The sequence below is a fragment of the Rattus norvegicus genome, chromosome 9 (genome assembly GCF_036323735.1).
Source record: "Rattus norvegicus strain BN/NHsdMcwi chromosome 9, GRCr8, whole genome shotgun sequence".
NCBI lineage: Eukaryota > Metazoa > Chordata > Mammalia > Rodentia > Muridae > Rattus > Rattus norvegicus.
Window position 1 is genome coordinate 104,683,387 of NC_086027.1, and position 27,720 is coordinate 104,711,106.

The window sequence follows — 27,720 nt, forward strand, 5'->3', positions numbered from 1 at the left end:
AATCCATGCATTCAAGGCAGTCACTAATAATGCAGAATACTAAATACTAAGGAGAAAAAAACCTAAATTGTATCAGAAACACACTTATCAATGATGACAACTTAGAAGGGTTCCTGTCTCAGTGATAGGGACTAAGAGTGCACTGCTGCTGTCTGTCTAGGAAGCTTTTCTCTGTTAGAACTATACTACAACAGGTATATTTCTATTTGAGATGCAGTGTCTTAGTGTTCAGAGGATAGGGTAGATTGACCTTTGAGTAACAGGGGTTCTGAAAATTTTATTGTTTGTCAACGTTTTTTAATGAGGAGAAAGATAAATTTTCTCTCCACTTTATCCCCCTTAGGGTGCACTGCAGTAGGCATATGCTGTACTGTGTTCCTGTAAATGTTTATGCTTTTTGTCCTATGCATTTTTCTGTATTGAGTTACCCTGGTGATGCTACTGCAGGGTGCTTCAGGATTTCTTTATTTTAAATCTGTGAGGCACCTGAAGTCACAGAGTAACATATAAAACCTTGCACACAGCAGGCATGGAGATGCAGGCCTTTAATCCCAGCACTGGGATGGCAGAGGTAGGTAGCTCTCTGTGAGTGTGAAACCAATCTGGTCTACATAATGAGTTTCGGGCCTCCTAGGACTTTATACTCAGACTCTGTCTAACAAATAAATCACAAGAAAGCACAAATTAATGCAAAGCAAAACAAAACGGGACAAAAATTTGCACTTAGGTTGAAGTTACCCCCGTATCGGTATAGCAAAATTATTCCTTTGAAACATGAAAAAGTTTAGGGATCAATATAGATTTTAAAAATAATAATTTGTTTAATGAAATAATAGCCCTTGATTTTTACCCGCATAAACAAACAACAGATAAGCAAAGTTCTTATGGGAAAGTGGCATTCAGTAATATTGAAAATAATTAAGGTACTGAAATCATTGGGTAAAATGTTGATGATGGAGAGATGGCTCAGCACTTATGAGCACTGTCTGTTCTCCCAGAGGTCCTGAGTTCAAATCCTAGCAACCACATGGTGGCTCACAACCATCTGTAATGGGAGCTGATGCTCTCTTCTGGTGTGTCTGAAAACAGCAGCAGTGTACTCATATATAATAAATAAATCTTTAAAAAATGTTGATGAGGAAAAAGATGTCACATGCTTTCAGACTATTGATTAAAAACATATATATTTATTACAAGTTAAAAATTAATAATAATAGTGGAGGAACATCGTAGAAATAATTTTAGAGATGCTGATGATCTGCTTTGTTGAGAAGGGTTAGATGTAAGGTAGGCGGGGTTCTTGTCATACCTGCATAACCTAACTCATCATAAGGAATTATTAAATTTACCTAAGATGTGTTCTGTCTGTTCCTTTTTTCTTGCCATTTTAACCAGACTATATGACAGAAACAACTTGAAAAAAGTAAGATTGACTCTGCCCCAGGCTCTTAGCTTTTCAGATCTAGAAAGATAGGGTAGGACAGTTCCTCAGTGATAACAGATGTGTATCCTGCTACGATTGTGACCTCTAAAGATGGCCTTCCTCCCCTACACAGGTTCCTCTTTCAAATGACTCCAAAGTCTTCAAAATAATGACACATTGTTGTGAACAATTATTTCTATTTTCTTTTTTAAATGAGAAAAACCACTTTGTCATGTTAAATATGTTGTCTGAGGTTATATGATGAAATGAAAAAAAAAACTGAAATATAAATCGTGGTAATAGAGGCAGAGCCTGGAGTCTTGGCCATTCATTGCATGATAATGTGTTCTCAATGGTGGTTGTATGTCTGCTCATGGAATTGCTCTGAATTAAGATAATCTTTTACAAAGCTTTGAAAGTAACTGACAAATAAAGGGAAGGAAAATGTACTCCTTAAATTTAATCCAATCAAACAAATCAAATCTGTGTTTTTTAAAGATCTATTTTATTTTTATTTTAGAATATGTTTGCATATTTTCACATATATTTGGATTCCTGCAAAAGACCAGAAGAGTAGAATGGATCTTCTGAAGCTGAACCTTCTAAAGGTGGCTGGCTATAAACACACATGTGGAACTGGAACTGGATTTCAGTCCTCTGCAAGAGCAACAGACTCTTTTAATACCAAGCCTTAAAATGATGTTGCTGATGGGAACACTAGAGTCCCAACTGATAATAGGAAGTTATTTCATTTAACTAGAATTTTTTTCTCAGTTACTTGGCAGTGAATTTATAAACTCATAAGCTCATAAACTCATTAAGCTGAATAGCTTAATTAGCAAAAACAGACAATGTTTATTAGATTCTGAGGTGGGCTCAAGAGATTTCAGAACTGATCAATGGAAAAGATATGGAACGGGTTTTGTGTGGACAGCATCTTAACAGTTTGTTGTAATAGAATTCCTTCACACATGGCATTATCGATGGCTACAGTTCTTGATGGAATGAGTAAGGATGGGGTGATACCCAAGAAGGAAGGAAAGCACAGCATACAAAGTGGAGAGGGTCATAGAAGGATGCTACATATCATATGATGTCCTGCAGCACCACAGCCAGCAGTTAAACCAGATAGATGCAAAAGATAGCAACACTGAAGGGCCCTTATAGCTGTAGCATTTATTTCATCAATAGCTAGCATCTACTGGGTACATTTTTTTCCTGGAAGAAAAAATTGCAAAACCTGTAAATGGCCAAAAATATTTTTATTGAGGCAGTGTTACAAACAATTGGATATGTAAACTTTTCATATCAGCATGAGTAGGCTCTTGAGCTCACAAGTTGTAGGCTTGTGGAAAGAAAGAACTTAGGACTGGAGATGCAGAAAAAATGGTAAAATGTACTTGTCTAATCTGCACTGAGTCCTAGATCTGACTCCCACCACCACACAGCTCATTGTAGGCCAGTGGTTTTCAACATTCCTAATGAAGCCACCCTTTAATACAAGTCCTCATGTGGTGATTACCCCCAATGACAAAATTGTTTCCATTGCTACTTCATAACTGTAATTTTGCTACTGTTTTGAGTCATAATGTAAGTATATGTTTTCCAATGGTCTTGGGTGAACCCTGTGAAAGGGTTGAGGGGGGTACAACCCACAGGTTGTAAGCTGCTGTTCTATGCCTAGGACAGCCACAGTTATATGATACCCTGTTTTGGGAGGGGAGAAGAAAGGAAAGAGTAAGAGGGGGAAATAAAAGAAAGGAGAAAAGGAAATAACTTGGGATGGGGATAGTCATCTTTGGTTTATTTGTGTAACAATTCACACGACAGTAATACAATTCACTGGCCAGTGGCCAGTGGGCTATCTCAACAAGGAAGGCATTGTTGGGCAAGTCTGGCTACCTGACTTCAATCCCTGGAACCCACACAAAAATAGGAGAGAACTCACCCCTCAAAGTGTCCTCTGACTTCACATATTCCTCTCCAGACCCTGCATATTAATAATAAATGAAAATTAGAAATAAAAAATTCATTGGTCAAAGAGCGACTATTTACCTCTTAGATTCTCTAGGCCCAGATAAAACCTCAACTCTCTGTTCTTTGGCAGGTAACTTCTAAAAGTCAAAGAATTGTTTGTTTAAGATGATGAGAATGTCAGAAGTCTTTGAGATTAGCTGGATGCCAGGGAATGGGACAGTGTTTGCTGTTCTGGGCACTTCCAGGAGGAAGTGGGGTTATCTGTTGTTAAAAATGGCCCAGACTTTGCATTTACATGTTTGAATCTTCACCTGCTGCTGGTTGAAAATGGCTGGTCTGGTGAAAAATATGATTCCTAAAAGAAATACATGGTTTCACTTCAGGCATCAATGAGGGAACACCAGTTAGAATTGTGAATCTGTATGCCAAAGGTGTTCAAGGGAGAATGTCAACAAGGAAGTCTCATAAAGGGGCCAGAGGAATTTGGGACTTGCTAGTGATATCTATTCTAAGCTATACTTTGGGATATGTGGATGCCACAGAACGATAGCAACTTTCTCTTTAAACTTTGACATGTTACTAAAATTTAGATTAAAACCATAATCCCGCTGTGCTACATTCCGGTGGATGGCATAAAGAATATTTACTTCACTGCATAGTCATTTAGGAGCTCAGGTTAAAAGAGAAGCCCACCATCCTGAAATGGTGCCATCCAAACTATTATAGACACTGGAGCAAGGAAATAAAATCTGAATGGTGACACATCCTTACAGTGATCAGAATTCAGAGCTTTAGAAGAACTACAAAATGTGGGCGGGGAAGAATAGGATACACAATAGTGGAGGAGTACTATGTGGTAATTCTACAGCTACATTGGGAGGGGGTTAAAATTTTATTTTAGTGTGTGTGTGTGTGTGTGTGTGTGTGTGTGTGTGTGTGTGTGTGTGTGTGTGTCTGTGTGTCTGTGTCTGTGTGCCTGTGTGTGCAAGCTGTGGAAGACAGAGGACAATTTTGGGAGGCTTGGTTTTCTCCTTCTCTGTGAGCTCATGGGTGGAACTCAGGTCCTGAGGCTTGACAGCAAGAACCTTTACCTGCCCAGCCTCCTTTCTGTCCCAAGTTGCTTTTAGAGATGTGGGTATTTAGTTTGTTTTGATTTCTTTTAAAGTCAGGCCTCAGGAGTCTTTGTTAACCTAATTATCACTGTGTAGATAAGGCTGGCACTGAACCTACAGCCTTTGTTAACTGATTCTCACTTTGTAGATAAAAGCTGGCCGAGAGCCTGCTTCAGCCAGCTAAGTGCTGGGATTAAAGATGCAAAAGTATGACCTTCAAGTTCTTGGGGGTTAACATGTTTATATTAGTTTCTTATAGGCCACTTAATGCATGACCACAGAATAATTGCAGGTCTAAAATCCAAGATGGGAATCCAAAGGCTACTGTCGGTATTCTGGTAACCATGATTGTGGCTCCCTCTGTCTTCAGCACAAGAGTGTTTAATAGAGTCATTCTCTTACATCGTTCAACCTTTGTCTCTTCTGCTTCCCTCTATTACACAGAACTCTTGAGATTGTATCCAAAATTGATAACCCGACTATTCTTGCTAGCTTAAGGATCAAGTAATTAGATTCCTAATTTCATCTCTTATCTTAATTCTCCTTTGCCATATAATATAACATACTCACAGGTTCCAGAAATCCAGACAGGAATCCTAATTTTCCTGCCTGCCTCAGTAAAACATTTATGTGTCTATATACTTGCTAATAATATTTATTATGTTGTGCAATGACTTTGCTATAAAATTCCATATTTTAAATATTGCAAGAATCACAAGCTTCTTGTTAGTTCATGAGATGATACTTGTAATACAGTGCATTTCCCTTTTTGTTTTAGAGATAAGGAAGGAGAAAAATTATCTCAGCAATATATTACCAGAGGCATTTTTAGTGTTAGTTTCTATAATAATATATGCTGGGTTTTATTATGTTTTCCTGTAATTGTTTTTGTTGGGAAATTTTTTCCTTGCTACTACTAATGCATTTAGAAGTAAAAAGCTATTAGGGAAAATGGTTACAGAAAATAGAATAATTTTGTTATGGTTGGACCAAATAAAATGATACTGTTGATTAAACTTGGCAGAAAAAATACTGAAAAGTATTCAGTATGATTTTTTTTAACTTTTACAGGTTACCATGTAGAAAACATGACTTATATGTACTTGGCAAAAAGAATAGACAAAGGGATAAAATACTCAACCTCCTCAGGATCATAATATTTTTCAGACATGAAGACAGAACTTGCTACACTTGGTAGAACTGAAGAAGTATGTCATAAGTAAGAGCTGTGTGTTGAAACAGGACAAGAGGAAGAAAGATGTGGTGAGGCAATAGTGTCGAATACATTAATAAAAATAAACACAAGGTGATTTTATCAAAAGGATTTATTCTTTTGAAAATTTTTTCTTAAGAGATTGAATTTATGTGGCTAATATACTCTTTCGACACAGAAAAGGTAAGCCCTGATATGACCTTTAATTGTTCAGTGATTTATTAGCAAAAAACTTTCCTTCTCCTCACCACAAAAATAAACAAGTTTTTTTTTCTTTTCAATAAAATTCACATAACCTCACGACCCTTTTATGTGACCATGTTTCAGAAAAAAAAATATAATTATGGTAAACACTGCTGGTTGCTTACCCCTTCTCATTTGAGTTTATGAATCAGTAACTTTTAGCTTTCCATAATAGCTCACAATATCAGTATGCACAATAGAATATTACCTGTCCAGTATTGTTTGATTACGAATGCCCTAAGAGGATGGGAGGGTGATCTGCTTGTGACGTCAGTCATCCCATTGATTATCAGCTGTAGGTCTGGCTGGCTAGAGAGTTGTCCCTTTGCTCCCTCTCAGCTCCAAGTGCATCCACCCCCAAAGCTGGGAGGCTGGGGAAGATGATAGCAGTCCCCAAATAGAGAAGGACAATGTAATGTCTATTCCTGGTTGTCAACTTGATTATATCTGGAATGAACTACAATCCAGAATTGGAGGGCTCACTGAGATCCAGATCTTGAGGCTGGAAGACACATGTTTCTGACCTGAATCTTGGCGTGAAGATCTTGAGGCATAATGGCCATGAAAAGCTTAGGCCCAGGCAAAGTAGGCCTAAAATGGGCCTTTCGCATTTAATCCCAGGAGACTGAGGCTAGGAGATCTGAGTTCAAGGTCAGCCCGGGGCAAAGCAAGTCTCAGATCCAGCCCTGGTGGCACACACCTTTAATCTGGGCCACACCCTCTGCTGGAGACCTACCGTAATGACATTGGAAGAAGGAAAATTCTTTGACAGCTTGCATTTAGTTGCCAGCACATTCGTAAGAACCTACTTACAGAAGACCAGCTGAAGTAACTACCCTCATGGGACTGAGCAACTACTGGATTCTTGGACTTCCCATGCACAGCTGACCACTGTTGGGTTAATTGGATGGCAGACTGTAAGTCATCACAACAAATTCCCTGGATACATAGAGACAGTCCATGAGTTCTGTGACTCTAGAGAACACTGACTAATACAGACAGTAAGGACAGTCAGTCAAGGACATACAAGGAGCTGTATCCCCTGCTAGAACCTTCATACAAGTTCTGAAGTAATGTTCAAGGAACAGCTCTCTACACTGTCACTTAGTGGGGAATTTGACATGTGGCCTTTTATGTTTGCCACTTCTCCCCCTCCCCTTCCCCCCAGTCCAATCCTATTTTCCTGTCAAGTATGAAGATGGCAGGCATCTGGTGTCTACTTTGTGGCTAGGACAAACTGGTCACAATATTGAAGATGGTAGACGAGAAGGATGGAATGAATCCATACCCTTGTATCAAGCCAAACCCATCCATGCAATACTTCCTGCTTGTGAGGGACAAAGAACCCTCACCTTTCGGTTTTCAGTGCTTCAGTTGCAGTACTCGTTCTCTGATCTTCTCATTTGACAATGATGTGTAGCCTAAGCCTCTTTAGCAGAAAATGGGCATCTGGTTATGATCTCTCTTGGATCAAATGTTTTCAGGCACCTCACACAATAACCTATTTGGATTTACTGATCAGTCAAACGTAAATGGCCACCATTTACAAATGTTTATGTGGAGATTGACACTAAGCTGAGTTTACCTCTTCAGAGGTATTGGAATAAGTTAGTGACTAATTTAAAAATTCTTGAATTGGCCATCAAATTTTCATTTTGCTTTTGTCTTACTGCAGCTCTTGTTTAAATTACTTGGAATAATTGCTTTTCTGCACTAAAGAATTTCAAACTTTGCAGTGACCTCTCATGAGGAATCTTCTTATAGTATCATAGTTCTCAGGGTATCATGGGTGTGTGACGGAAGACTGGTGGGGATGGTATGGAACTACTGAGTCTCCTATTTTCACCCAGTTAGTGCTTGTCTTGGTTACTGCTTGTTATTTCATGTTTGCGCTCTTAAGATTTAACAATATGTTAACCTCTTTTATGTTCATTGGCATCGTCTTCTGTTAACCCAGATATACGTACTGTTCATTTAATTTCCCCTGATAGTTATACTGCTTTGCAACTTCAGGAATGTACTTAGTTCTCTCTCTCTCTCTCTCTCTCTCTCTCTCTCTCTCTCTCTCTCTCTCTCTCAAATATGTAGTTTCTGTCTTTCACTGATAGTTATTTTGCCCTACTTCAGTTCCTTATTTATGATTCTTTTTCTATTTTATTTGCTAAATATCATATTAAACTACCTCATAAAGTTTCAAGGAGCTGCTTGTGTGTTGACCACATCTCCAGTATTTTTCTACTATGATTTAGATTTAATATGCGATTTTCCATCAGGGGAAAATGATGTTGAGAGCTACTGTCCTCACTGTTGGTGAAGGAAAGGGATATGGAGTTTTTAAAAGATGTCCTGACCTTGACATAAGTAGATCTTTGAAAGTACTCCCTTAGAAGGAGTACTTCATGGATAGATTTGTAAATGATTTCACATTATATTTGAAGTTCAGTAAATTCATGTCTATGCTATATTTCACTTTTTTATTGATGAGGCCTCATGTTAAGACTAGAGTGGTTGTTTAGTAGAACTCTAATGACCTCTATATATTACTACAATCTTCCAGATAACCAGGGAAAAGCAGAGTATTAAGAAGGTCCCAACTTTACCTCCTTAGTGCTTATTTTGATTTTCTCTCGTCTTATGGGCTCTATCATTATCTGTAATAGACCAGCAGGCCACTCTTCAGTAGCAGGGTCCTGAGAGAGAAGACCATGAGATCAGAGAAGATATCAGATTATAGAAAACGGAAGGTAGGAAAGTTTATGAGAACAGGAAGCCGTACACAAGTTCTGTCTTATGCCAAGCATGTTCCTGTGTTCAGAGGAGCTGTGTTCCTTTCCTATATATCAGTTCATTCCCAAGTCTCTGGCTTAACGGTATTTCAGGTTCTGTCAAGCATGTTTTTGAGAATGAACTAGGTTTTTCTCCATATAACTGGACCTCAGTGAGCACCTCATTTGAACAGTCTAGCCCTCAAAAATCATCTAGATTTCTCTTCATTTTCTGGAGGAGTAAGCCATTTGTTGATGCCCCAACCATTATCACAGTTTATTGGGCTATAATGCTCACTGCTAGGGAGAAGTGCATATGGGCATAGAGAGTTCCATGTTTTGTTTTGTTTTATTTTGTTTTGTTTTCCAATAAGTTTTTACCTATACTGCCAAAGCTCTCCTGAGATTCTCAGTTTTCTTAGCTAGGGTGATCCATGGTGATCTGGGAAGGAACATGTCCCCAAGCCTTGGATAGTTTTCCATGATAGATTTCCATGAACTTCTACCATGCTTGGTCAGATTCAGATTTTCTTTCATGCATTGAGCTTCTCACTTTTTGTCACATCTTAGAATAAACAGCCCTTGTGAACAGGTTTACCTGGCTTTTGTGCTATATCTCAGCTCCCCATTTCATAAATCTCCCAAATTAATTTTTATGCAAATCATAATCCTAAGTTAGTAGCTTATAATTAGTAGAAATTCTATGACATAGTTCTCAGTGTATATTCATATTAATATACTCTTTTAAAATATATGCATGGGAAACAGACCTCTATGTTATAGGCTATTATAATTTATTTTGAGAAAGAAATAGAATACAATTTATACCAAAGAAAATTATGCATTTATTTGGAAATTGTTATTATAGTGTATAAAATAGTCTAAATTTGCTTTAGACTATAAGAACAGCCATTTTTAATTCTTATTTGTTACCAATTTTACTTTATAAAAGATTGTTTGTATAAGATATAATGCTGATTTTTACATATGTGTAAACATCTGGATATTATATTGGTTGCTATTAGTTTTAAGTCAAAAAATATTCATCACAGTGTGTGAAAATTTGCAGTAACGAAGTTTTAAAATATACTGTAGTCATAATAAGTCTTTGGGATGAACTTATTTTTATATTATTGCTTTGAAGGAACCTGTGGAAAGAATATCTTGTATGTTGTATGGGTGTATCAGCTAGCAATTAAAAAACCTACAGCCTGTGACATAGAAGGAAGTAGGAGAGGGGAGATCAGGGAGGAGAACAAATTCTTGGATAGAGCCAGGCAGGAGACTTGCCCTGGAGGATGTGGAGAGGGACACATGGTATCTGGGTACAGGAAACAGCCACGTGGCAGAATGTAGGACACAATGGTATCTAACCAAGGTATTTGTAGATATATTTTGAGTCCGAGTCTTGTTTCTGAGAACATAGGGCTGGGAAACAGAACTGGTCCTAACTTCAGCAGGAACCACCTGAATGAATTAGAACAATCTTTAAGACATGATATAACAAAGATATTAGTATGTTCAAGAATTGGCAGAATGACAATTGAAAAAATTAGGAAGAGATGAACAGAACTAGCGTTCATCACACCAATGTTTGATTAGCTACTTATCTCATTGATACTACCAATATCTAACAAGAAGCAACTTGAGGGAGGAGAAGTTTCTTGGGACTTGCAGTTCACGTGATGTTCATAGTTGCAAGGAAAGCATAGTGACACAGTGGCAGGAGTTGGTCACATCGTACCCACAGCCAGGAGGCAGAAGAAACAAGAAGTAGGGACAGACTATAAAACCCACAGCACCCTTATCCCTGGATGATTTTCTCCTGCAAAGATGCTGCATCTTCTCAAGATTTCTCAGCCTGCCAAGACAGACTGGCTGGGACCCAAGTTTTCAAACTCAGGAGCCTAAAATGGGCCTTTCGCATTTAAATAACAGTAGTGGGTCTGTTGCTGTTGTTCTCTGAGTGGGTTTGACGTCAATTCATTTGTTTATGACAAACAGAATTCTTCATATTGATTAAGTAAACTTTCTGAAATGGTTATGACCTTGCTATATCAAATCTCACCAAGTAACCAGTAAATCAGGGGCTAGGGAGATGGCTCAGTGTGTAAAGTGTATACTGAACAGGTATGAGGGCGTGGATATGAATCTTCAACTCACAAATAAGAAGCCGGACACGGGGCTGGGGATTTAGCTCAGTGGTAGAGCGCTTACCTAGGAAGCGCAAGGCCCTGGGTTCGGTCCCCAGCTCCGAAAAAAAGAACCAAAAAAAAAAAAAAAAAAAAAAAAGAAGCCGGACACAACCACATACACCTACAAAATCAGCACTAACAGTGGGTGATTAGAGAGACTCCAAAGCTGCGGGCCCAGCTTACGTTGCCAAATCACTGGGATCCGAGTTTACTGAGAAAATCTACCTCAGTAAATAAGATAGAGAACAAGGGATGGAGACACTTGACATTGATATCCTGCCTCTGAATCTACACATAAAGACAGATGCAATACCCCTCTCCCCAACCTACATACGATAAACAGTGTTATACAAGTAAACTATAAAATTATCCCAGATTAGGGATTGAGACATATATTATTCAACTGCTTATTAAGTTTGTAAGCAATACTACAACAAAGTCGAATTCATTTCACAAGAAGATTATTCTAGAAGCAGCTGTACGGAAACAGTGATGGACTAATAGTAACTAATGAAGCATTCCCCAGCAATGACAGTCTAAGAGGAAACTGCCAAACCAGAGGTTCTAGAGTGAGGAGGGGAGGACATATTATAATATGTCAAGTGTAATTTATAATGGAGTTACTTATAATGGGAGAGAGATATGTCTTAGGTCCAGCCCCGTACAACACATTGGTTCCCTGTTGCCACCATGTGCTTTCACACTGGTACAGGCAGTGTGGCAGCATGTGCATCAACCTTGAGCTACAGTAGGTAAACCTGAGCAGTGGAATTGGCCAGGTGCAACTCTGGTGCGCTTGTGCGATGGGGAAAGCAACACCCACAGATGACCCTTCCAGCTATTTTCTTTTCTGCTGACTTACCTTTTCTAAACGTCTGAAATTCTCAAAATTCTATCATTTAGAGTCAAAATCTGTCCCTTCTCTTTGTCCTGATTCTTTGTTCTCATTTTTACTTTTTTTGACTTAATTTCTTGGAATGTTTCCATGACTAAAATCAAACCAACCAACAAATAAAACTCAAAAATTTACAACCATTCATTTGATGTCTAGTAAGTTCTTCAAAGATAATATAACCAAACTACACTTTTTTTTTTTTTTGAGACAGTTCCACTTTGCAGACCAAACAATATTCTGGTACTTTCTCTATAAAATAGAATAGCCTCGAACTCCTAGCAATGGTCTGGGCTCTGCCAACCCCAGGGATTTGGGTGACAGACATATCTCAAAACTACAGAGGAGCATCACTTTATTTTTATTTTTATTTATCTATTTATTTTTAAAGAATTATCTTTTAAGTACACTGTAGCTGCCTTCAGACACACCAGGAGAGGGCATCAGATCTCCCTACAGATGGTTGTGAGCCACCCTGTGGTTGCTGGGATTTGAACTCTGGGCCTCTAGAAGAGCAGTTGTGCTCTTAACCACTGAGCCATCTCTCCAGCCCAGAGGAACCCTTTCAATGTTTCCCCAAGTGCTGTGATGAAAGTCATGCCCAGCTCAAGGCTAAGATTGCTGACATTAATTTATTGTTTATTTCTCTTATTCCTTTCCACCAGTCTATAATTCTGTCACCTCTGCCACTAGAGTTAATGAGGCTGGGATCTGAACACTGACCTCACTGCACGGCTGTTGTTCAGTCATCTTTTTGGGTACCAGTCTAAAATCTCTAAAAGCTCCCGCCTGACCTCCCTGTCCATGCTTTATTTTGTTCTGTTACAGCACAGGGTCTAAAGGACTACGCGGCTGTGGGACACACAGTAACACTAAGCAGGCTGGGGCAGGATGGTCTGATTTCCTTCCGTGTTTCAGTTTGAAAGTTTTACACATGTATATAATTCATGGAGCCATTTTCATTGCCTATGCTCAGCACCCCATGCTCATCCCCATATCTCTCCTACTGGAGCCCCTCCCTCTTTCCAGCATCTCTCTTCCTTTCACAGATTCCTGATTGTGGCCCTCTGAGTTAAATTAGGAAAAATTGCCTGACTTTGGTAGGGAAGTGACTTGAGAGGCTATGTCATTGAAGAAAGTGATACTCCTCCCTCAACAGCATGAATTGCCAAAGTCCCCGAGGGAAGACAAGGGCCTCTTGGGTTCTTCTTTCAGGTGTGATTGCACATTGATAGGCCCAGTTTCATGCAGGTTTTGTGCAGACAGCCATGGCTACAGTGAGTTTACTAGTGGAGTCCTCCTGTCACGTCCAGAGTGTACCTCTTACTGTGCTTCTCATCCATCCTCACCTCTTACATTCCTACACCACTTCTTCCAGGATGTTCCTTGAGCCTTGGAGGGGTTGTTAAAGCTGTCTCTGTTGGGGCTGAGAACGCCAGCCATCAAGTTTTCATGGCTCTTCGACTAGTTGCATTGAAACCAACCCAGATTATATAGTGAATCCCAGGCCTACGTTGGTCACATAGTTAATTCTGGGTCAGCCTAAACTCCATAGTCAGGCCCAACCACAAAATTAGCAAGTGGCTTAATTAATTTTAAAAACCGAGGAGGGGAAAAAAAAAAAACCCTATCAGTCAGCATCTATGCCTTTAATCTCAGCTCTTGGAAAGTAGAGGCAGGCAGATCCAAGTGAGTTTGAAGACAGCCTGATCAACAGAGAAAGTTTCAAGTGAGCCAAGGTTACACAGTGAGACCCTGTCTTGAAATCTAAAACAGCCAAAATACAACAGAATAAATTGCCCAACACAAGGCTAATCGTGACCATCCTATCTGTGGCCTTTCATTAAGGTAAAGACTCAAGTCTGGAGAAGTGCTTAACTCTCCAGTACTCACCATCTCTAGGATTCATCCCACAGAACTCAGGAGCCCAAAAGTCTGAGTGGATGGAGTGCTGAGGTTCAAGAGCCCTTGTGTCCATCAGGGCTCTCTTGATACAGGTCATTTGAACTTGTCCCTCTTAGAGAGCACTACACGGCACTTCCTTAGAAACTGAGGGACCTTCCACCTACAGTAACAGCACTGACCCTGGTTTCACCTCATTCATTTAAATGGCTGTCATTTTAATTCAAGGTGCCAATCATCATTAATTGACATGTTAACATTTACTTATCACTTGTCCCTACAGACACATGCCATGTGTGACAGAATTAGACAGAAGCAAAAGACAATGTAGACATGTATAAACTAGCCTGGGGCTAGAAAATTTGTCTGTTTTAGTTGCTACTCTTTCCTTGATGCCTAGAACAGTGCCTTCCATAAAACAAACACAGAAACAACAAACCAAAACAAGCTTCTTAGGCACTGATGAGCAAAGGACCATCTGGGTAAGAGAATGAAAGGGAAATAAAGGGTCAGGTAAGCTGTTTGTTTCTTCCACTCAAATGATTCGATTTATTAAGATTTCTCCTGTTCTTTTCATTTCAAATTCAAACAAAATCATATCCACATATGATCTTCTGGACTCATCCAAAGGGCTTGTATCACATCTTCAGCTCTGCCCTCTGTAGAACTCTAGGCTCTGGTTGACTCTACTCCCCTACTGCTACTGTTCTTGGTGATCATCCTATGGTAATGCTCTCTCAAATATACTGGGGTCTTTGGCTACAACTAGGTTTCACTAATAGCCTCTCATAGATTCTCTTCGTGGTACCAAGCCTCAACTTCTTTGCATGACCCCGTCAGTCCTAAGACATCAACTGCAAGTGAGGCTGCACCTTCACCAATGTCCTTCCCTGGCCTCTCACAGTGCCAGGTCTCAACTGCTCTCCATGACCACTTCAAAATCCATGACCTCCTGGCTGATTGTTAAACATTACCAAGTCCAGCTGCAGCACAAGGTTCAACCTTGCTATTCTACAACACAGTTTCTTTGTGCTCTCAAAGAACAATTTCCAGAAGATTTTACCTTAGTGATGTTGGTCTCTTCTTAATCACTGCTCATTTCTTAGCTCCATCTAGCCAACATCAACTGTCCCAGTAGTCCATTCTATTTTTAACTCTAAAGCCAGAGCCACATGACTGAAACTGCTGAATTCTGCTGCTTGCTTGAGCTGAAACATGGCCCCTTTGTTCTATTACATCATCACCAGCTTTCTCTTTTCCACCTTCTTCACTGCCTAAGTGTGACTGTCCTGGAATTTGCTCTTTACATTGACCTTTAATTCCAAACACTGGGATTAAACATGTGGTCCACCAAGCCTGGACGTAAACTTTTCTCTTAGAATTTTCTCTGTACCAGGCTGGCCTTGATCTCAGAGATCTGCTTGCTTTTGTCGCCTGGAATTGAAGGAGTGTACCACATTGATGGGGCCTAATCATTTCATGGGCACTATGCCTCAAGATCCAGAACAAAAGCCTGCATGCATCATTTCTAGATTGTAGTTCGTTTCAGATGAAAAGTCCAAGTAAAATCAATAACCACACAATAATAACACCTAATATAATATAACTGTTGTTCAATTATTCATGCATAAACAATAAGCTTAGCTGGGAGGGATGTTGTGACAAAGTCACGACTCCCCTAATCTGTTCACTTCCTTGAATACAGGATTCAGCTCCAGTTCACTTCCTGGTGCCCCTTGTTTACTAGAACCATACATTTTATATTTTTCTTTTCTAATCTTGCTATGCTTATTCAAAACGCTCTTCATGAGGCTTAACCAGGGAACAAAGTCTCTGCTGGGCTTTTTTGAGACTTCCTTTGTCAATGCGATTAATATAAATCTTTTCACCATAGAGTCAGATTCTTTGGACAAGGGCAAAGAGCAGCCACATTCTTCACCAAAATATCACAAGAATAGTATCTTGGCCACATATTAACGTTCTTCTTTTCTGAAGCCTCTAGAGCCAGACTTCCACAGTTCTAATCACCCTCAGCAACTAACTCCTCCATATTTCTACTAGGATGATCCGTTAAGCTCCTTAAAGCATTCCATGGCTTTCCAAACCCAGAGTCCCTAAATCCCTAGTCTTCTATACAAAAGCATGCTCAGGCCTATTACATCAATACCCCAGTCCCTGGTACCAACTTCTGTCTTAGTTAGGGTTTTACTGTTATGAACACACACCTTGAATTATAAGGCAATTCTTATAAGGACTACATTTAATTGGGACTGGCTTAAAGGTTCAGAGGCTCCAATATTATAATAATGAGCAGTCCATTATTATCAAGGGGAGAACATGATAGCATCTAGTCAGGAGTGGTGCAGGAGGAGGAGCTGAGAGTTCTACATTGTCATCTGAAGGCTACTAGAAAACTGGCTTATGGGCACATAGGAAGAGGGTCTTAAAGGCCATACCTACAGTGACACACTTTCTCCAACAAGGCCATACCTACTCCAACAAGTCTATACCTCCAAATAGTACCACTCCCTTGGTCAACCATGAACAAACCATCACAGATCCTGTGGGTTTTTGTGTGTGTGTGTGTGTGTGTGTGTGTGTGTGTGTGTGTGTGTGTGTGTGTGTGTATGCGTGCTTTTTGGGTTTTTTTTTTTTTTTTGTTTTATGCTATGTTATAGAGATTAAAGTCTTTCTAGTCCTTCTTAGATTTTGATTTTTATGAGAAGTTTTCTTAATCTATTTCCTGCTTCATATCTAGCCTATCTGGCTTCTATTTGTATTGTATTTCTACAGAAAACCAACTATATCTGAGAAATCATTTGACTTCTACATATTTTTGCAGACGAGGTAATTCCAAATGAGAAAATTTCTATTTATAAATGAATTAAAAATACACTTACATTTTAAATCATAATATATCAGGTGATGTTTCATTTTTCTTTTCAAATAGACATTTCCCTATTTTTAGATGTGTGCACATGTAACTTTGTAGGTGTGTGCTTGTCATGGCATACAGGTCAGAAACCAAAAGAATTTGGCTGGACTTTGTATTAAATAAGAAAACAGATTAATATGTGATTATGAAAATATCAAATATCACATGTCAGTGGATAGGACATACTGATATCACCAAAACAATGGCCATTAGTTTCTAATTATATGCCAAAGGCATGATATTATTTTGCAAAGATAAGAATAATTGTACCTGGCACACTTTGAATCATAACACACTAGAAAACAAACATATGGAGGTGTGTGATTTATGGAAGTTGTTCACTAATCTGAATGATTGAACAGTGCACTTCATTGAAGGGTTGTTAAGTACTGGTTAATCTGAGGATTAGGAAAATCTGTCCACTTTAAAATGACAAATAAATACAAAGTCTCCTGAGGAGAGTGATTATTTGACAATATGGTATTATTTCACACTTTACAGACTACATGTTACATAAATGTAATTTTATATGATCCCCAAACCCAAAAAAAATCCAATATATTATAATAGTCTCCTTATCCTGGTGCTCTACAACCAAACCCATACAATCTTCAAATATGGTATAATGTAATTCCAATCACATCTAATTACTAAGTAAATATTGCTTCTGAGTAAAGAGTAATAGCTTTAGATTAATATTTCAGAAAGACTTCTCCAAGTTGACTCATTGTCGTGATGAGAGAGAAACTCTTCCTACCATTCCACCTCAGTGTCAATTTCGTTTTAACTAGGAGAGATGCCCTTTTTGTGTGTTTGAGACAGTATGTGTCTATGGTGGAGAGGGAAGTATTGCTCTATAGTGTGTGGTCTCCTGGTGGTGCTATCAAAATTCACTGTGCTATCACTGTAGAGTGATAGCATACCATATTTATTCCTAAGAGAGCAGCAATATATTTTCTTTAATAAGTACAGTCTATTAGAAACAAAAATCTACCAAAATAGGGAGAGGAAAGGAAAATTTTTAAATGGCCTTGCTAGTAAGATTTGAAGACTGATAATCGAATAGTACACAATGTTAGTACTTGTGGGGGAGAGCATTAAAACCTGTTATCATATAAAATTATAATCACAATCTTCCAGCAAATACTTTATAAGGCTATGTGGTAATTTGAAGATGCTGGTCCCAAAGGGAGTGGTTCTGTTAAGGGTGGGTGGTCTTGTTGGAGGAAGTGTGTCACTGTTGGGGATGGGCTTGGGAGGTCTTGTCTCCTCTGATACTCAGGCTCCACCCATTGTGGATGAGAGCTTGCTCCTAGCTTCCTGAGGATGCTAGGCTTTTCCTGGTTGCTTTTGGAACAAGATGTAGAATTCTCAGCTCCTCCAGTGCCATGCCTGTCTGGATGCTGCTGTGTTTCCCCCTGTTAAGGTAATAGACAGAACCTCTGAATGTGTGAGCCAGCCCTGATTAAATATTTTCCTTTATAAGTGTTGCCTTGTTCCAGGACCCAGCAGCGAGGACATTAGCCGAAATACCCAGCAAAGGGGAGATAGAACTTGTAGAAACCATATCCAGTGGATCGGCATGGCCCCTAGTTGAGGGATGGAACCACCAAAAATATTAATCCAGAATTCCTTGTGTCAAAAGGAAATGCAAGGACAAAGAGTGGAGCAGAGACTGAAGAGAAGGCCATCTAGAGACTGCCCTACTGAGAGATCCATCCCATCTGCAGACACCAAACTCGGACACTATTGCTGATGCCAAGAAGCCCTTGCTGACAGGAGCATGCTATAGCTGTCACCTGAGAGGCTCAGCCAGAGCCTGACCAATACAAATGCATATGCAAACAGCCAAGCATCAGACTGAGTTCTGGGACCTCAATGGAGGAGTTAGGGGAAGGACTGAAGGAGCTGATTTGGTTTGCAATCCCATAGGAAGAACAACAACGTCCACCAATCAGAACCCCCAAAGCTCCCAGGGTCTAAACCATCAACCAAAAAGTGCACATGGAGCAACCCATGGCTCCAACTGGATGTGTAGCAGAGGATTTCCTTATTGGGCATTACTGGGAGGGGAGCCCCTTGGTCCTATGGAGGCTCCATGACCCAGGGTAGGGGAATACTAGGTCGCTGAGGCAGGAGTGGGCAGGGGAGCACCCTCATAGAGGCAGAGGGGAAGGGGGAGAGGATAGAGGGTTTGTGAAGGGGAAACTGGGAAGGGGGATAGCATTTGAAATGTCAATATATAAAATAACCAAAAAAAAAAAAAAAGAGTTGCCTTGGTCATGGTTTCTCTTCACCACAATAGAAATGCAGCAGCTAAGATTTTCGTTACAATGTGAAAACGTGCATTACATATCTTTCCTAAGACTCACAAATATTTTATATAAATTTTACAAAAAATGTCTCCAAGTGTGCATGCATCTATAATTTATAAACTTTGTTTTATCTGGCATGGCTTTCAATGTGTACTTAGAAGCATGTCAGTGAGCTAGAATTACAATAGTAAGAAAGGAATATTATTCAATAAGCAAATATGTATCTGAACCTAAAGCGTGTGTTGTACATAGGCACCTGTTCGTGAAGAAAAACAAGCTCAACTTCCCTCTTTCCTGGTGCCTAATGACCAACAATTTCAACTGTACGCATTTAAAGTCATAACCCACTCCTGTCCTCTTCTGCCCTCCCCACGGCTTCTCAGTAAACAAAATGTCTTAGCTTTAGGTAAGGGACAAAGTTCAAGAGGAACTACTCTTTGACACAGACATTTGCCTTTGGGATTATTTTATCTCCTAAATCTCTGGGCTAAGAGAAACAATACTGTAAATAAATATTGTAAATCCTCTAACCATGGCTTATTTAGACAAAGACAAATTAAGAAAGTAATACAGTAAATGTTTTGAATAACTTCCTACCATATAACTCTACTTCAGTTGAAAAGGAAAATAATTTACGGACTCTGTCTTTTGTCAATTGCATCACCCTCAAGTTCCTCAGTTCCCATTTAATGACTTATTAATTTATTATTAATATTAATACTGATTCCAGTTCATTACCTGAAGTTTCTATTTATAAACATTGTTCAAAAATTATTTTGCATAAATTGAGACAAAAATGTGCCAGGTACAATATGCTTGTTTTTATTTACTATAGATATTAACTTCTCAGAAAATACTGAATTTTTATCAACTTTAATATAGTAATGAAATGTGTTATAAGCAGTGTATTTTCCTCTTTATAAACACTGTGCTCATCAAAAAGTAAAAGAGCGGGGTTGGGGATTTAGCTCAGTGGTAGAGCGCTTGCCTAGGAAGCACAAGGCCCTGGGTTCGGTCCCCAGCTCCAAAAAAAAAGAACCAAAAAAAAAAAAAAAAGTAAAAGAGCTTTGTATTTTGCAAACAAATGCCCATGAATGGCCAACTTTGGAAAATATTGAAGCTGATTTTTTAGTGGAAATTTACCAGCATCCAGGCTTCCTTTGAGCCTCCAGAAAGGCTTTGTACAGAAGACTTTCACTCTGTGAAATTTCTCATGTGAACTTGTGAACTTGGGCCAATCCCTTCCTAACACCTCTGCAGGTTTTATTGTCTTACCACGTTATTCATACCTAATCAGATTAATGTCATTGAGAATCTTTCCCCTTCGTTAAACAACTACATTAAGATGAGAAAAGGAAAAAAAAAATACCACAAGAAATTGAGAATAAAAGTCAAACACAGGAAACAAATGATCTTTTGTTCTAAAGTTAGGGCAGTGTTTTATGAGAAGGTACATTCCTGATTAGGTAAAGGTGAAAGTCTTTATAGAATTGAAGTCTGTCTGCTTGTAAGTTTCATAAAATTTGAAGAACCATTCTAATCAAAGTATAGACATGTTGCTCATTTGTTTCCTAGGGCTTTAAACCTTTTGATGAATTTATTACAACTGAAGGAGATCATGGGAAAACAATTTGGAAAGGAAGAAGTTAAAGTATCTTTATTTGCAGACAATATGGTCAAATACATAAGTGATCCTAAAACTTTGACCAGGAAACTCCTGCAACTGGTGAGTTCTTTCAGTACCTAGAAATCAGAAGCCATCTCATACGCAACGTGACAAATGGGCCAAGAAAGACATCAGAGGATCAACATCCTACAATAGCCACAAATAATATCTTGGATTATCTCAAACCAAGCACAACCACAAGGCATGTATGCTAAAGACCTTGCAACACTGAAAGTATACACACACACACACTCACACACACACACACACACACACACACACACACACACACACACACACATTATTTGTTATTTTATTTACAATTCAAATGTTACCCCTTTCCTGGTTTCCCATCTGGAAACCCACAATTCCACCCCCTAATCCCCCTGCTACTATGAGGGTGCTTCCCCACACATCCACCCACTTCTGCTTCCCTACCCTGGCATTCCCTAAACTGGGACATCAAGTCTTCACAGGACCCAGGACCTCTCTTCCCATTGATGTCCTACAAGGCCATCCTCTGCTACATTTGTGGCTAGAACCATGGGTCCCTCCATGTGTACTCTTTGGTTGGTGGCTTAGTCCCTGGGAACTCTGGTGTGTGTGTGTGTGGGGTGTCTGTTTGATATTCTTGTTCTTCCTTTGGGGTTGCAAACCCCTTAAGTTCCTTCAGGCCTTTCTCTATCTACCTGCCTAAGAATATCATGAAGACATTGTTTTTAATAGCACAGTAGTACTCCATTGTATAAATGTACCACATTTTCTGTATGCATTCTTCTTTTGAAGGACATCTGAGTTTTTGACAGTTTCTGGCTATTATAAATAAGGCTGCTATGAACGTAGTGGAGCATGTGTATTTGTTATATGTTGGGATATACCCAGGAATGGTATAGCTGAATGGCCAGGTAGAACTATGTCCAATTTTCTGAGGAACCTCCAGACAGATTCCCAGAGTGGTTGTACCAGTCTTCAGTCTCATTAAAAATGGAGGAATGTTCCATTTTCCACATCCTCACCAGCATCTGTTGTCCCCTGAGTTTTTGATCTTAGCCATTCTGATTGGTGTGAGGTAGAATGTCAGGGTTGCTTTGATTTGCATTTCCCTGGTGAATAAGGAGGTTGGACATTTCTTTAGGTACTTCTCAACCATTCGATATTCCTCAATCAAGAATTTTTGTTTAGCTCTGTACCCCATTTTTTGAATAGGATAGTTTGGTTCTCTGGAGTCTAACTTCTTGAGTTCTTTGTATATATTGGGTATTAGCCCTTTATCAGATGTAAGGTTTATAAAAATCTTTTTCCAATCTGTTGGTTGCCATTTTTTCCTATTGACAGTATCCTTTGCCTTACAGAAGCTTTGCAATTTTACGAGATACCAATTCTCAATTCTTGATCTTAGAGCATAAGCCATTGGTGTTCTGTTCAGGAAATTTTCTGAAGTGTCACATGTGTTGGTGGCTCCTCCCTACTTACACTTCTTTCAATTTGAGTGAGTCTGGTTTTATGTGGAGGTCCTTGATCCACTTGAACTTGAACGTTGTACAAGGAGAAACGAATGGATCAATTTTTGCATTCTTCTACATGCTGGCCTCCAGTTGAACCAGCACCATTTGTTGAAAATGTTGTGTTTTTTTTCCTAATGGATGGTTATGTTGTGGCCTTCATTTTCATTAAATTCTAAAAAAAGTTTTTGATTTCTTTTTTTTATATCTTCCTAAACCAAGTTGTCATTGAGTACAATTTTGTTCAGCTCCATGTGTATATGGGCTTTCTCTCATTTTTGTTGTTATTGAAGACCAGCCTTAGTCTGTGGTGATCTGATAGGATGCATGGGATTATTTCTATCTTCTTATGTCTGCTGAGGCCTGTTCTGTTACCATTTATATCGTCAGTTTTGAAGAAAGTACCATGAGGTGCTGAGAAGAAGTTACATTATTTTATTTTAGGATGAAATATTCTAGACATATATGTAAAATCTATTTGGATCATAACTTCTGTCAGTTTTACTGTGTCTCTGTTTAGTATCTGTTTCCATGTAGTAGCCTAGGCTGGCATTTGTGTTCTTTTAAGGTCTGTATGACATCTGCCCAGGATCTTCTGGCTTTTATACTCTGTTGGGAATTCTCGTGTAATTCTGATGGGTCTCCCTTTATATGTTACTTGACCTTTTTCTGTTCCCTGTTTCAATACATTTTCTTTTTTCTGTGCATTTGGTCTTTTCATTATGTGGTGGGGGATTTTTTTTTCTGGTCCAGTCTTTTTAGAGTTCTATATGCTTCTTATATGTTCATATGGATCTCTTTCTTTAGGTTAGGGAAGTTTTCTCCTATAATTTTGTTGACAATATTTACTGGCCCTTTAAGTTGGGAGTCTTCACTGTCTTCTATACCTATTACCCTTAGGTTTAGTTTTCTCATTGTGTCCTGGATTTCCTGGATGTTGTGGGTTAGGAACTTTTTGCATTTTCTTTGCCTGCCTCTACTCTAAGGATAAACAGGCTGAGATGAAATTAGGGAAATGACACCCTTCACAATAGTCACAAATAATATAAAATACCTTGGTGTGACTTTAACCAAGCAAGTGAAAGATCTGTATAAAAAGAACTTCGATGTTTTCTATGGTGTGTTCTCTACGTGAGATTCTTTTATCTCTTATAGTCTGCTGGTGATGCTTGTATCTTCCCTATGTTTTCTATCTCCACGATTGCCTATCTCCCTTTGTGATTTCTTTATTGTTTTTATTTCTGTTTTTAGATCCTGGATGGTTTTGTTCAATTCCTCACCTGTTTGGTTGTACATCTCTAAGGGAATTTTGTGTTTCCTCTTTAAGGGCTTCTGCCTGTTTACCTGTGCTCTCCTGTATTTCTCTAAGAGAGTTATTTATGTCCACCTTAAAGTCCTCTATTATCATCATGAGATGTGATCCCAAATCCAAATCTTGCTTTTCCGGTGTGTCAGGGTACCCACAACTTGCTGTTCTGGGAGAACTCTGTTCTGATGATGCCAAGTAGCATGCTCTGTGGTTCTGTGCCCTGCGGTCTCTTGGCGGATCTCCCTTTGGCCAGTCACTGGAGCAAAAGTTTGGTCTTACCTATATACTTAGAATTGACAGCACTCCTGGGAAACCAATTCTCTCTGGGCAGGATTTTGGTACGGAGATCTGTGTTGCTGGGTTAGATCAGGGGAGTACACACACACACACACACACACACACACACACACACACACACGTGTATTTAAAAATCCCATTTCCCTGGATGATACAATCTCAGGTCCTTGTCAACAACATTGGTATGGGTTTCATTTCATGGAGTATGCCCACCTATGGAGAACTGATTTTTTTATTTTTATTTTTTATTAAGGAGACAGAAATGCACACTGGGGAAAAAAGATAGCATCTTCAACAACTGATACTGTGCAACTGTGCAAACTGAATCACTGAATCACTGTGTTTAGAAAAAAAATCCAAAGAGATCCATATTTATTACCATTCACACACCTGAACTCCAAATATATCAAATACCTCAAAAAACAAACAAACAAACAAAAGGCCAGGGTACATTGAGCCTGATAGAAAAAGAATTTGTTGGCACATGCAAAGCCTTTCTAAACTGAACACAGCCCAGGAACGAAGACCAACAATTAGGGAATGGAACCTTGTTGAACTAAAAAGACTTCTGTTAGGCAAAGGACACCATTGATTGTACAAGTTGGCAGTCTACAGATTGGGAAAATATTTTTACTGCCTACAAATCTGATCTAGATCTAATATCCAATATGTATATAGATTCCAAAAAACTAGACATTTAGAAAGTCAATAACCAAATTCAGTATGGATATTGATTTTAACATATTTCCTTTTTTTTTTTTTTCAGAGCTGGGGACTGAACCCAGGGCCTTGTGCTTCCTAGGCAAGCGCTCTACCACTGAGCTAAATCCCCAACCCTTTAACATATTTCTTAAACAGGAAACGCAGATGTCTGAGAAACACTTAAAATAAATGTTAAGTGGGTTTTGTCACAAGGAAATGCAAATCTGCTCTACTTTGCAATATCATCTGTACCTGTCAGAATGGCTAAAACCAATAAAATAAATGACAGGTCATGCTTCCATGTATGTAGAATAACTGAAGCCCTCATTTCTTGCTGGATCAGTGTGGCAGTTCCTCAAGAAGATGAGAATTGATGTATCTCAAGATCCAGCTATAGCACTCTTTCAATTTATCCAGAGAATGCTTCATTTTACCACAGACTCATCTGCTCGACCATATTTGTTCATAATAACCAGAAGTTAGAAATAACTTAGATGTCCATCTATAGAAGAGTGAATAAATGTGATATATATATATATATATATATATATATATATATATTTGCCTGAGCACATTTAAGCAATTCTCTACTGTGTGATTGTGCTCAGTCATTAAAAAAAATCACATTAAAAATTTAAGGTAAATGGAAGGACATAGAAGAAAGCATCCTGAAGTAGCACAGATCCAGAGAGACAGATATGGTATGTATTCACTTGTATGTAGATATTAGCTGTTAAATCAATAGGACCACAGAATTTACAGATAGATTAAGCCATTAGAAGGACAAATAGATCTTGCTAGGGAAGAGAAATAGAGTTTGGATAGATGGGAGAAGGGACTTGTAGGATGATGTCATAGGTGAGGCAGGTACAAGATAGAAGGAGGCCTGTTATTGGATGAGAAGGAAGGATGGGCGGGAGAAAAGTTTGAAGGAAGAGGAAGAGACTGGAACAGAAAGGAAGAAGAGACAGGAGGGACAGGGAAAGAAGCCATGGCAGGACAATGTGGCAGGTGATGTTAAGATTCCACGCTGACAACGACTTTATGAAATTCATAGGCAAATGGAGGGAACTGGAAAATATCATCCTGAGTGAGCTAACCCAATCACAGAAAAACACACATGGTAAGCACTCATTGATAAGTGGATATTAGCCCAAATGCTTGAATTACCCTAGATGCCTAGAACAAATGAAAGTCAAGAAGGATGACCAAAATGCAAATGCTTCACTCCTTCTTTAAAAGGGGAACAAGAATACCCTTGGGAGTGAATAGGGAGGCAAAGTTTAGACCAGAGGCAGAAGGAACACCCATTCAGAGCCTGCCCCACATGTGGCCCATACATATACAGCCTCCAAACTAGATAAGATGGATGAAGCAAAGAAGTGCAGACCGACAGGAGCCGGATGTAGATCGCTCCTGAGAGACACAGCCAGAATACAGCAAATACAGAGGCGAATGCCAGCAGCAAACCACTGAACTGAGAACAGGACCCCCGTTGAAGGAATCAGAGAAAGAACTGGAAGATCTTGAAGGGGCTCGAGACCCCATATGTACAACAATGCCAAGCAACCAGAGCTTCCAGGGACTAAGCCACTACCTAAAGACTATACATGGACTGACCCTGGACTCTGACCCCATAGGTAGCAATGAATATCCTAGTAAGAGCACCAGTGGAAGGGGAAGCCCTGGGTCCTGCTAAGACTGAGCCCCCAGTGAGCGTGATTGTTGTGGGGAGGGCGGTAATGGGGGGAGGATGGGAAGGGGAACACCCATAAAGAAGGGGAGGGGGAGGGGCTAGGGGGATGTTGGCCCAGAAACAGGGAAAGGGAATAACAATCGAAATGTAAATAAGAAATACTCAAGATAATAAAGATGAAAAATATATAGCAAATTCAAAAAAAAAAAAAAAAGATTCCACGCTGTACCTTTACAGGTTGTTATTAATGTTCTTAAGGGATGGATGTGTACTGGGCTTTGTATGTTTAGGTGGGCAATTATATCTTATCAATTGGGCCAAAGGTTATTGTGTTGCATGTTCTTTCATGTGTAGATTTAAGTGTGATGGGGTGTGGGGTGGCTGGTCTGGGCCGCCACAGAGTTGGAATTTGTGTTTCTGGCATGGAAATTTGCTTTGGGAACTAGATACGTAGAGAGCCTGCTGCCAGGCTATGAGAGAGGCCTTCGGCAGTGTGATATGGGATGGAGCAGCGCGGGTGAGCGGCTTTGCTGACTGAAAATTAAGACATCCAGCAGATATCTTGGGTCACTGGGGATAAAAAACAGCCTTTTTTTATTTTTTTTATTTTCCCAACAACAGGGACTGGAATGGGAAGATCAAGTGGAAGGGTGTAGTGGGAAGATCAGGACGATGCGGAGAGACAGCAAAGATTATGTTCTCTTTGAGAGGGAGTATGAAAACCTAATGCAGCAGCAGCTTTCTGAGATAACTGATGAAATCACCAAATAACGGGGGGGGGGGTTGATCTTCAGCTGGAGAGCTCCTGATCAATGAAGCTTCCAATACCGAGTTTGGGTTGGTCCTAATTGGGTTTTTGGCCAAGGTGTTTAATGGTAATCCCCAAACAACCCAGGCTATTGCTAAGACCATGGTTGCTCTCTGAAAACTGGCAGCAGGGTAGCGTTGCTGAAGACAACCCCCACATGACTGTTGTGGAAACAACCAGCTGTGCCAACCTAGTGCCTTCTATACATATGTATTAATGTATTTGGTATAGAAAAGTACTTTGCATGCCAGCAAAAAATAAAGGTAAATACCAGTCCACCCAACCAATGCTTTGATCTAAAACGGTATCCTGTCTGCAAGATATGCTAGGGCAAAATGCTGACACCAAACTTTTGGGAGTATTCAACAAATATTTGATTTGACTTTGATTTTCCAAGAGACAAACCCCATGCCTGACCCTGCTTGGGTGACAAAACCTGAGAACTAAATAGTTTAGGGACCTAGGGTAAAACCAAATACTAAACACACACAAACATACACATACACATACACACACACACACACACATGCATGCATGCATTCATTCGTGGATATACATGCACCTGCTCACAAAACATACAAACAAAAGTGTAGCCATAAAATGATGTCTAATATCATTCTGCAATACTCATAGATCAGTGTCTTGCTAAGCCATCATTATAGAAGCTGCCTCTCCTACTAAACGGAAGCAAATACGGGGCATATAGCAATACACCGGGCAGAGAGAGAGACATCTTGTATCACTCAGCCGTGCATGGGATAGTTCCAT

The 27,720-nt window shown here is 39.4% G+C and overlaps 1 long non-coding RNA gene across 5 annotated transcripts in view; it reads left to right on the forward strand.

The window, feature by feature from the left end:
• Positions 1-26,191, forward strand: part of LOC102553020 (uncharacterized) — a 33,195-nt gene extending 7,004 nt beyond the window's left edge. For 2 of the 5 annotated variants that reach the window (XR_357245.5, XR_010054881.1), the window contains exons 3-4: positions 1,944-20,698; positions 24,513-26,191. This is a non-coding gene — a long non-coding RNA (uncharacterized LOC102553020). Of the gene's footprint in view, positions 1-1,943; positions 23,868-24,512 lie in introns of those variants that run through there. The other 3 variants (XR_010054882.1, XR_005489347.2, XR_005489346.2) reach the window with 3 other exon arrangements.
• The last annotated feature ends 1,529 nt before the right edge of the window (positions 26,192-27,720 follow it).